The 10,492-nt window shown below is 35.9% G+C and overlaps 1 pseudogene; it reads right to left on the bottom strand.

Moving 5' to 3' along the window:
- Positions 1 to 9,772: 9,772 nt before the first annotated feature.
- LOC144300803 (peptidyl-prolyl cis-trans isomerase NIMA-interacting 4 pseudogene) lies at positions 9,773 to 10,216 on the bottom strand (annotated as a pseudogene).
- Positions 10,217 to 10,492: the final 276 nt, after the last annotated feature.

Below are 10,492 nucleotides of genomic sequence, written 5' to 3' on the forward strand. Positions count from 1 at the left end.
CATTTACAATATAACTTCATTTTTTTGAAAGAAATCATACAGAATATTCCAGGAAATGGTTCCTTTTCTGCACTAAAATTATAAATCATAGAAAGTGTTGAGAGAGACCTTATTGATCATGCAGCTTAAATTTTAACATTTTAACTGTGGAGAGAAGTACTCAGAGAGGTTCAGTACTAAACAGTCCAGATGCCTTCAACCTCATGGAAATGTTGATTTAATAGCATCTGTTTTATAAAGTGGTCACACACATCAAGGGTCTTGACCTGAGCTAATGCTGACTTTCCTGTGCAGAACTTTTCTTCCTCTGGTGAATTTACACAGCCATTGTTGACTCTGGGAATCATGACTCCCTAAGGGCTCTTTCACAACTCTTGAGTCTGTTATTACCTTCAATGCCACAATTATCAGCCTTTCTAGGGAGATAATCAATCAACTTGATGGTTCAATAAGTGCTTGTTAAATTACACTGCACCAAGTTTGTTCACCCATCCATCCACCTGTGCTAGACTCTGGGGAGCATGGTGAAAAAATATAGAGGTTTAAGTAGATCAGATACTCTCTTGATGAGTTTTTGTGTCACAATTATAATGCAAAAGCTAGCTATGGCCACAGAACTCCAAAACATTGCCTTTATCTGCTCTCTGAAGCTTGAAGCTCTTTAAACAGTAATGAGCATCCTTGAGAGGCAACAAGTTTTTAGGAAAACCAAGTTGTTTAAGCATTTAACTGGAGTGGAGACTGAGGGTTGACTCAAATACCAGGATAAATTGCTGGTTACACATCCATTGTTCTGGGCCTCAATTATGCTTGTCTGCAATACAGCTCTTTCTCCTTCTTTCTAGCAATAGATCCAGTCTACTTGGTTATGGTGGTTGGCCAGAACCTAGTCTAAGCCAAATTGAATATCTCTACCCTTGGACCATATTGATTGATTAAAAATCAGCTCATTATACATGTTGTACCAGCTCAGGCATTCTCTAAGACTTTTGCAATGGGATCTGGGATTTTTCTCTGAGCCTGGAGGTGCCAGTGGCTCTGCTTCTTGCAAAAGAAGGAAACAAAATTCCTAATCTCCAAGAAATAGAAAGAGCTTCCATTCATGAGAAAGTCTATGTCTAGAAATGATTAAGGATGATCAAGTGCTTAAAAATACACATTTTAAAACCAGTCTGCCTCATTTCAAATCCATAGTTCTCCATGAATTCTGAAACCTCGAATGTTATGTATCTTCTCCTTAGCTCAGTATGACTCTAGGTGTGATGAGGATACAGTATCCACCTCATAGGACTGTGGTAGATCAAAGATGGCCTCAAATTCTTTGATATTCCTTTCACTGAGAATTGGTAAGACTCTGTGATTGTTTTAGAATCCAGCAAAAGTAGCATTGCACCAGTTTTGTGGCTCAGGCCTTAAGAATCTAGCAACTTCCACCTTGTCTCTCTTGTAACATTCCCTTTCATACTCCTGAGCCACCTTGTAAGAAATTCAACATCTTACTGGAGACATCATGCAGAAAAGTTCTGAAATTGTATGGAAAGTAAAGGGGACCCCACTGAGTCCAGTTCATCACCAAGTGAATGTTCATGGAACCATATTGGATGCTCCAGATTAGCCCTGTTTTAGTGGACAATTACCCATGCCTTATGGAGCCATGACCTACCTGAATTCCTGACCCCTACACACTCAAAATATAATAAGATCGTTGTTGTTTTTAGCTCCCAAGATGACCAAAACAATAATTTTAAGATTAAACAAAGCTCTATGAATAACGCCTGCCAATAGCAATGTTTGATAAACTAATTATCATTGCCATGGTTCTGATCTGTTCTGAATTCGATTAATTCACTCCTTAGTAGTTAGCTATTCTTTTTTTTTTTTTTTAAATCCCCCTATTTATCTGTAATCAATTTAGAGTTAGGGTCTTATCATTTGTGTTCAAGTGGGTTCCTACTAATTCAGTATTTAAGATTCCTGAGATTCTCATTCTATGTGGATGATCCATCACACAAGTTACACAGAGATAAATATTTTTTTCACTTTTGTTCTTTTTAAATCACTATTTTTTCTGTTACTGGCTACAGATCTGTGACTTCATAATAAAACCAAACATAAAAACAAACTACCCCTCACCTTACAAGGTCATAAGTTCTTCCTTTTACTTTTGTCTTATTTTTTTCCCATTAGTATATAATTTGTGGGAAACAGAACTGTCCATGTTATCAAGTATGTCAATGAAGACTACATCTTTCACATTCCTCTGTACCAAAACAATGAAAGAGAGAAAGAGAAAAAGAGGAAGAAAATAGTAATTTGCTCAATGGAGAACAGATAGTAGTGACGGTGGTACGCTGATGGAACCAAATAGTAGTCCTTAAGGTTTTGAGGAAATTGAGTAAAGTGAGGTTATACACACCTATTATTAGCAGATCTCAGATGGTATGTCCAAACCCTATCCTTGTTCATAAGCAAGAGTAGCAGGGAGAGAGGAGATTTTATCCTACATTTTTAGAGGAATTAAATGCTGTATTTTTCTGGATGGGTTTTTGACAAATGTTTTCTTAAAAATGCATCAACTTGTTTGCTTTGGTTTGTTGTCTTTTCTAAGTGAATCTGAGAGATTGGGGTGAGAAGTGGGGCATGGGGAAAAGGGAAGGTATAAGAGCTGTACTGATTGAGAGTGATTCAGGCCAGAGACTGGCAAAAAAAAAAAAAAAAGTATATATACATATATGTATGTATACTGTCTTTATGTGCCATTTAAACCCATTTAAACCCATATGAAATGGATATTCTTCATGATAGGCACAAAAACTCCTGGTTCTCTGCTAGGCACATGTATACGTATCTTGCAAAGGAGGGGACTCTACCATCCTCCCAATTAACCCTATTACTTGTTCACTGGAACATGAAAGCTCTTTCATGGAAATAAGTAATTTTTAGGGGAAGAAGGAGATGTATATTAGACATGAATAGTTATCTAGATAGCATCATTTCCCCATTCTTCCTTCTTAACAAAGTCCCTTAGGTAGCCTGTGTGCCTGGAGGAAGATGATCTCATTCAGAATTCTCAGGGTAGAGCTGATTGGCAGAAAGGAAGGTAATACTTTTAAAACAGTGCTTGTTCTAGAATGGGGCATCTGACTTGGTCCAATAAGGCTGGAAGAAAGATCATTTACTCCTTAATGATGAAAAATGACGTTTAATTTTAAATTTTTAGCTGCTTGATGGGAATAAACAAATAGGTAATCCAAATTATTACTGGCAACTATGTTTCCATAAGTGCAACTATCCCAATGTTTAAGCCAGTAGTGTAATTGGAAGAACAAAGAAACAGGACCCTAATAACACTAGTGAGCTGTAGAATTCACATACCCAAATCCTTCCCTGATACAGGACTTATTATACTTAAAATGTCATTTCCATAATCTTTAAGGCAGTCAAAGAAGGTGCTTCTGATACTTACAAACCAAAATCTTCCTAAACTCGGAAGGAAATGACACTGGAACATTAAGAAATCATTCCTTATTTCCTGCAATTAAATTTATATAAAGAAGAGAAAGTGAAAGAACATGTAAGGACTCAGGATGACAAAAGACAGGACAGAAAAAAGGAGATCTAAAAAGTCACAGAAAGTGGAGACTGGCTGAGCTCAAAGAAAACCTCCATAAATTCACAATTTCCCCACAAGCTGTTTTAAAACTAGCTAACTCTAGACTAGAGGGCTGCTGCTTTTATTCTGTAATAATTTCTTAAATCCCTATCATGCACTTAGAGTAGTCAAAATTATAGAGACAGAAAGTAGGATGGTGGTTGCCAGGAGCTGAGAGGAAATGGAGGGCAAGGAAGTTAGTGTTTAATGGGTGTAGAGTTACAGTTGTATGAGATAAAAAGAGTTCTGGAGAATGAAGGTGGTGATGGTTGTACAACATAACGAATGTATTTAATACCACTGACTGCACACTTAGAGATGGTTAAACTTGTAAATATTATGTTATGTGTATTTTACCACAATAAAAAAGTATAAGAAAAAAATCCACACCATGTATTAAGCCAATAGAAATACAAAAGATACATACTTAGCTGTCAAGAAATTTTCAATATTAAAAAGTCCATAATAACCTCTAAATTTTTTATAGTTTCTTCTACTTACATTATTTCATTTAATGCTTAGAATAACATTGTGGGCATGTATATATTTCCCCATTTTATAGTCAGTGACTCAGTTTCTATAGTCATATAAAAAGGAATCTGTGAAGTTAGGGTTTCAATCCACCTTGTTTTTTACACTGCACTACCATCTTTGGATATTAAGATTCTCTATCACATTGGGTATTGTAATCCATTTTGTAGAGGAAATTTCTGGGCAATACAGTAATAACAGTACTCCCCCAAGACCCAACACTTTGATACCAAGAAAGAGAATGATATTTTGGTATGACCACATTGTTTGTTAGATGGAGGGGTATAATCCAACATATGATCAGCAGTCACAAGAACTGGAAGAGAGAAAATGGTCCAAATTGTGATTGAATCCATTAGCTTCAGATTCTAAAGACAGTACTACACCAGAACTAGCATCTTAGTGCCTGGAAAGGGACCAGACCAAATCCTTTGCTTTATCATGTGTCACATCTTTTCTCAGAGGAGAAGTAAAAGACACAATTTTGAATCACAATTCCTGAGAGTTATTAGTGCACTAAGTATCAGTGAATGAGCTCTGCTGGTTGCAAATAAGACTGACAGGAAGCTGTACTAATTGCAGCACAATTAGCTAAATAATGGAGGAAAGGCAAGGTAATGAGTTGGAGAGTGAAGAAAAGAGTAGGCAAAGGTACCATGGATCATTATTAGTGGATCATTTGTGATTTTTTTTTTGCATGGTTCCATTTACCTGTCATGCTCCATCTAAGACTTTTGTATAGTTGACAATTGCCCATAGGTTAATATTTAAGCAATATAACATGTGATATATAATCTCTTATAATCTGGCGCATATGAAACCTGTCTCTTCTTATCATCTCCTTCTAGCATTATATGTAGTTCCCTACATTTATCAGATCTCTTATATCTTTAAGTTTTCATTAATTACTATTTTTTCTGGCTGGAACATTCTCTTTACATCTCTTGGAAATATTAACTATTAAAATGCTTCAAATTCTTATCATTCAGATAATGGTAAATAATCCACTTCTAGATTTACCTGCTGTCAACATTATTGAAACTCTTTTAAATATTCTATTCATACTTTTTTTTTAATTTCTTGTCCATATGGGCAATTCCTGAAGATAGCACTATGTGTTGCTCACTGTTTCATTCCCAGTACCTGATTTGTCATAGTTATTAAATATTTGTTGGATAAATTCTGAATGACTTTATACAGTCCTCTAAATATTTATGCACTTACTTTCTCATGAATAACTTGGCTGTCAGAAAGGACAGAGTTTTCTGCACTGGTTTAAGTTAGAGCTCATATAATTCAAGGAATATTTTTGTATTATAAGTCTATGATTCAGTGTGTTACTAATAAAAAATTAAATTGCATGCACCTTATTGTTAGAGATGGCAGAGTGAATACATATATTTCTATTTAATCCATTCCCTAAGCCACATAAAGATGACAGAAATGTTTTAAAGCATGAAATACTATGGAATAAAACAATGGGGGATAAGACAATAAAAAGATTTCAGAACCTGGAAACAAATGGAAAAGTGAAAACTGACTTAGCAGATCCCAGAAATCTGAATTCTGTGCTTAAAGTGAGAAAACCAAGAAGAAGCCTTATGTATAAACCCCTAAAAGACGTAGGACTTGGGGAAAACAAATAACTTAGAGGTGGGGTTTAGCATGGGAATAAGTGTCTTGTCTGAAGATCTCATTAGGAAAGAGTAAAATCCATAGATAATCTACCTCATAATGTGTAGTGACATGCTGATGAGTTGATGGCTAGAAGTCTATTTTCTACAGCGGGAGAAGTAGGTAGTGTTTTCATTTGGGATTCCAGACACGTTTTTTTTTTTTTGTTTTTTTGTTTTTTTTTTCCAGACACATTTGAATGAAAAAATTCATTTCTGGGAAAATTTTAAAAGAGGGAGAGAGAGAAAATAAGTGAAAGTTTCACAGTAAATGTTGAATGTCTTTTCCAGTCTTCTCCTATATGATTCCCAGAAAAGTAGCAGCCAGTTTATACCCACCAAATGGGAACACTGAAGCAATTCTTGGGGATCTGACCAACTGGAGCTAAAAGACTGAAAAATACTGACATTAATGATTATCAAAAAAACAGCCAATTCAGATATGCTAGAGTTAGGATCATACTGAATAGCTCCAATCAAATACACAGGGTTTCTGATCAACTCTATTCAAGCAAAGACAAGGCTTACTAGACATTTGAAACAAGCATTGGCTATGGAAAACAGATACCAAAGCTAAATGAACAAGTAACTCTTCTCCATTTTAGTTTCTTTAGTGTATTACTGTCCATAGTTTCTTTATTAATATTCTCAAAAAGATTAAGTAGCTATATTGCATCTGTGCAACAAGAACAGAAAGCTACCTAAAGGAACATGCATAGGATGTACATGAGATCTTAATGATAGAAAAAAAATAGAACATTTAGAACATAAAGTAAGGAAATAACCTTAATTAAGGAGAGCAAAGCAGAAGAAAAGTGACAAAGAATAGAAGGTAAATGATTCAGAAACTGCAATGTCTGAATAAAAAGTAGTCCAGAAAAAAGAGAGAGAAGAAAATAGAGGGATGATATCATCAAAAATGTAAACTTTTTTTTCTAGAACCGAGAGGCATGAATATCTAGAAAAAAAGACACCAAAGAACATTACTGAGAATTTGAAAACATGAGTGATAAAAACAAAGTTCTAGAAGCTTCCAGATAAGGAGAAAAAATATTTACATAAAAATTATGAATAATAATGGCTTGGAATTTCTCCCAAATTAGCAACTTCAGCTGTTAAAATGGGATAGAAAAATGTCTTCAAAATTCTGAGAATTTTTTTTCCAAAAGAACTGTATATTCAGATCGTCAAGATACTTTCAGTTGTGCCAAAAAATAAAAAAAAAGTTACCTGCTATACACTCTGTCAGGAAGTTACTGGAAAAATCTTATACTAATCTGAGGGAGAAAACTGAGAAAGACCAAATGTAATGCAGGAAATAGAAGAGTCAGCAAAAGAGGTAAAACATTTCCCTATAATGTCTTAAGGGGTTTGCACAATGACATTTGTTCACTAGATTTAGCTATTTTTTTTTAGAATGGAAATGGCTGGAAAGGAGATATTTCTCTAAGAAAATTAAATTCATAAAAATTTAATTTCATTGCAGGTATTGAGAAACAATTAGCTCAGCTAGTAAAGAATTTGGGATTGGATCACTGATTTCCTCTTATACAGGAAAGGAAACCAGCCATATCAAATACTACATGTCTCATTTATGAGCAGTGTTAACATGGTAAGAATAATTTAAATAATAAACATTGACCGATTTTCACTTTACAACTATGTCAGAAGGATGTTGGGGCAGGGATAGTCAGGATAGTGATGAAATAAGTACATTATTATCTTAGTCTACAGACAATTTTTTTAAAAGAACTAACAATATAAGCTTTACTTAGAGATTTTTTTTCCTCGTATGTTGGTAATGACTCTTCTGTGTATTCAATCAGGAAGAAACACTACATTCTTCAACTTGATCTCTCAGCAATGTTTATCACTCTCTGAGTCAGTCAAGGAGCATAGAGGAACACCTATGGGAAGTTCTGAAGGAACATGGCAAGTGTGAGAGAGTCATATCATTTCTGTCCCAACTGGAGTGATAGAATTCAGTCACATGGCCATTTCTAATTGCCTCAGAGGTTGAAGCCTAGCTGTGTATCAAGGAGAAATAGGAAACAAATTTTGATGAACAGTTAGTATTTCTGTCACAATTTGTGAAACTATTTGATTCTTTAAGTCCATGTACAGCCTACTGTTTCAGCTATGATATTTTTCTTTTATTTATTTATTTATTTATTTATGATAGTCATACACACACACACAGAGGCAGAGACACAGGCAGAGGGAGAAGCAGGCTCCATGCACCAGGAGCCCGACATGGGATTTGATCCCGGGTCTCCAGGATCGAGCCCTGGGCCAAAGGCAGGCGCCAAACCGCTGCGCCACCCAGGGATCCCAACTATGATATTTTTCTAAAACGATAAGTAGACCAGAAGGAGTCTGGCATTGTTTTAATTATAAAATTTCATGGAAGTTACAAAGTACTTCTTGTCTGGAGTAACTTTGTTCCGTGCTTCCTATAGGGGAAAGTCAATGGTCTTTCCTAAGAAGACAAACTATAAATTAAACAACCTAATCCTAAAATAAAGACAGAGAAGTGGAATTATCTCTATTTTACATAGGGAACAACTGGATTCTTGAATAACTGACAGACACAAAGTTGGTCATTTACTCATTCACTTCTCTGATATTTATTAGAGCGTCTACCATAGGCCAGTCATCATCTATGTGCAACAGATATGGCAGCAAACAATCCAGACAAGCTTTCTGCTCAGATGAAATGTTAATCCTAGAGAGGTTGTCCAGGGCAGAATGAAGATTCTAATTCAGGTCTTCATTCTGAAAGTTCAAAAGATCCCCACCAACTCCTGAGGTGCTTCTTTGGCTCATACATTTCCTATATCGCATCTCATCAGTTGCATTGAAATAAATTCTCTGCAGCTATACAATCAGAGGGAACTTCTCCTATTTACACAGTCAACAAAAGATGCAAATTCTCTTTGGGAGAATTTCTGTGAGTCAAAATCACACCCCTTTTTTCCCCTTACCAGCTTTTGAATGATGCTTCACACCAGTGAGAAAAAAAAGACATGCACATTCTCTTTCTGGACCTCCATTGCTTTCCTCCAGCAATTACAGAGGCACTTGTGACAGGCACTTTTTTTTTCTGGCTGCCTCTAAGACATGTTAGGCATGTTCTTCTATTCAAACAGACCTGGGATAGTCTAGTTTCCTGTTATGATGTCTGTAACATATTTATCTAGCTGCCTGAAAATTCACCAATTGTTTCTGTTTACTTCATTTGGGAAAACATCACCCTCCAACATCCCTACTTGCACTTACATGGTGTATGCTTAGTGTATTAGTTAGTGTTAAGTTTAGTGAAAGAGAATCTTTTACAGAAGAGTTCTAAACTTGCACTGAACATAAGAACAGTTACAGGAAACACAAAAATTCTAGAAGAGCTGTCCTTAGGGGATAATCATTCAACTCATTGTTCAAAGCAGGATAATTTTGAGAATGAGAGATGATGCTGTTAATGTCAGTGATATTGAGATCACAAATATAAATAGTATCTTGGACCAAAAGGAAATGTGAGCATTCAAGAGTAATTTCACTTTCTTTATCCATTGATGAATGAATGGGTAAACAATATGCGGTACATACATCAATAGAATATTACTTAACCTTAAAAAGGAAGAAAATTCTGATACATGCCACGGCATTATGCCAAGTGAAATAAATCCGTCACAGAAGGGTAAATGCTATATGATCCCATTCACACGAGGGTGGTCAAATTCATAGAAGCAGGGAGAAAAATATGATGGTTGCCAGGCACTGAGAGGAGGGGGAAATATGGACTTAATGTTCAATGAATATAGAGTCTAAGTTTAAAAAGATAAAAATGTTCTGTAGATAGATGGTCGTGATGGTTACACATGTAAATTTATTTCTTTTTTTTTCAGTCTTTCATACCGTTTTATTTTCTCCCTTCAACCATAATAATATGATATCCAAATTTTGTCCTGATTGGAGGGTCGGTAAACACAGGCTTATCTGGACCACTTACAGGCAAGGCAAATGCTGCTTCTTGAAATGGTCCCACCATGGAACCTCTGGTCATCCAACCCAAGTCGCCCCCTTGCCTGGCTTTATCTTCACTATACTGTGTGGCCACTTCATTGAATCTCATTCCAGACTTTAACTTTTCCATGGCTTCCATGATTTTCCCACGTTTTTCACACAGAATGTGTCCAACTTTTATTGTATTACCACCACCTTTGGGACCCTGGACCTTCTTGTCAGAACTTTCACTCCCAGAGGTGGCTCCCCCTTTCCCCCCTTTCCTGGAACCGCTCTTTCCCTTGGGCGGCATCTCCGAAAACTGAGACCGAACCCTCAATGGGTTCCTTCGCCGCACAAAGTCCCTGTAAATTTATTTCATGTCACTGAACTATATACTTAAAGATGGTTAAAATGATACATTTTATGTTACATATATTTCACCACAATAAAAAAATGATTGACTTCACTTTATCCATTGGGAAAATGTTAAAACTAGGACCTTCATCCCAGGCATAACACATCATGATCCTAATTAAGAGTCATAGAAGTTAGGGTGTGGTTGAATTACCCAGTGTTCCCCTCTGTTATCATCATTTGAAGGACAACATGAAAAATCCAATGGAGATTTACTCCT

Source organism: Canis aureus, chromosome 29 (assembly GCF_053574225.1).
Source record: "Canis aureus isolate CA01 chromosome 29, VMU_Caureus_v.1.0, whole genome shotgun sequence".
Lineage (NCBI taxonomy): Eukaryota > Metazoa > Chordata > Mammalia > Carnivora > Canidae > Canis > Canis aureus.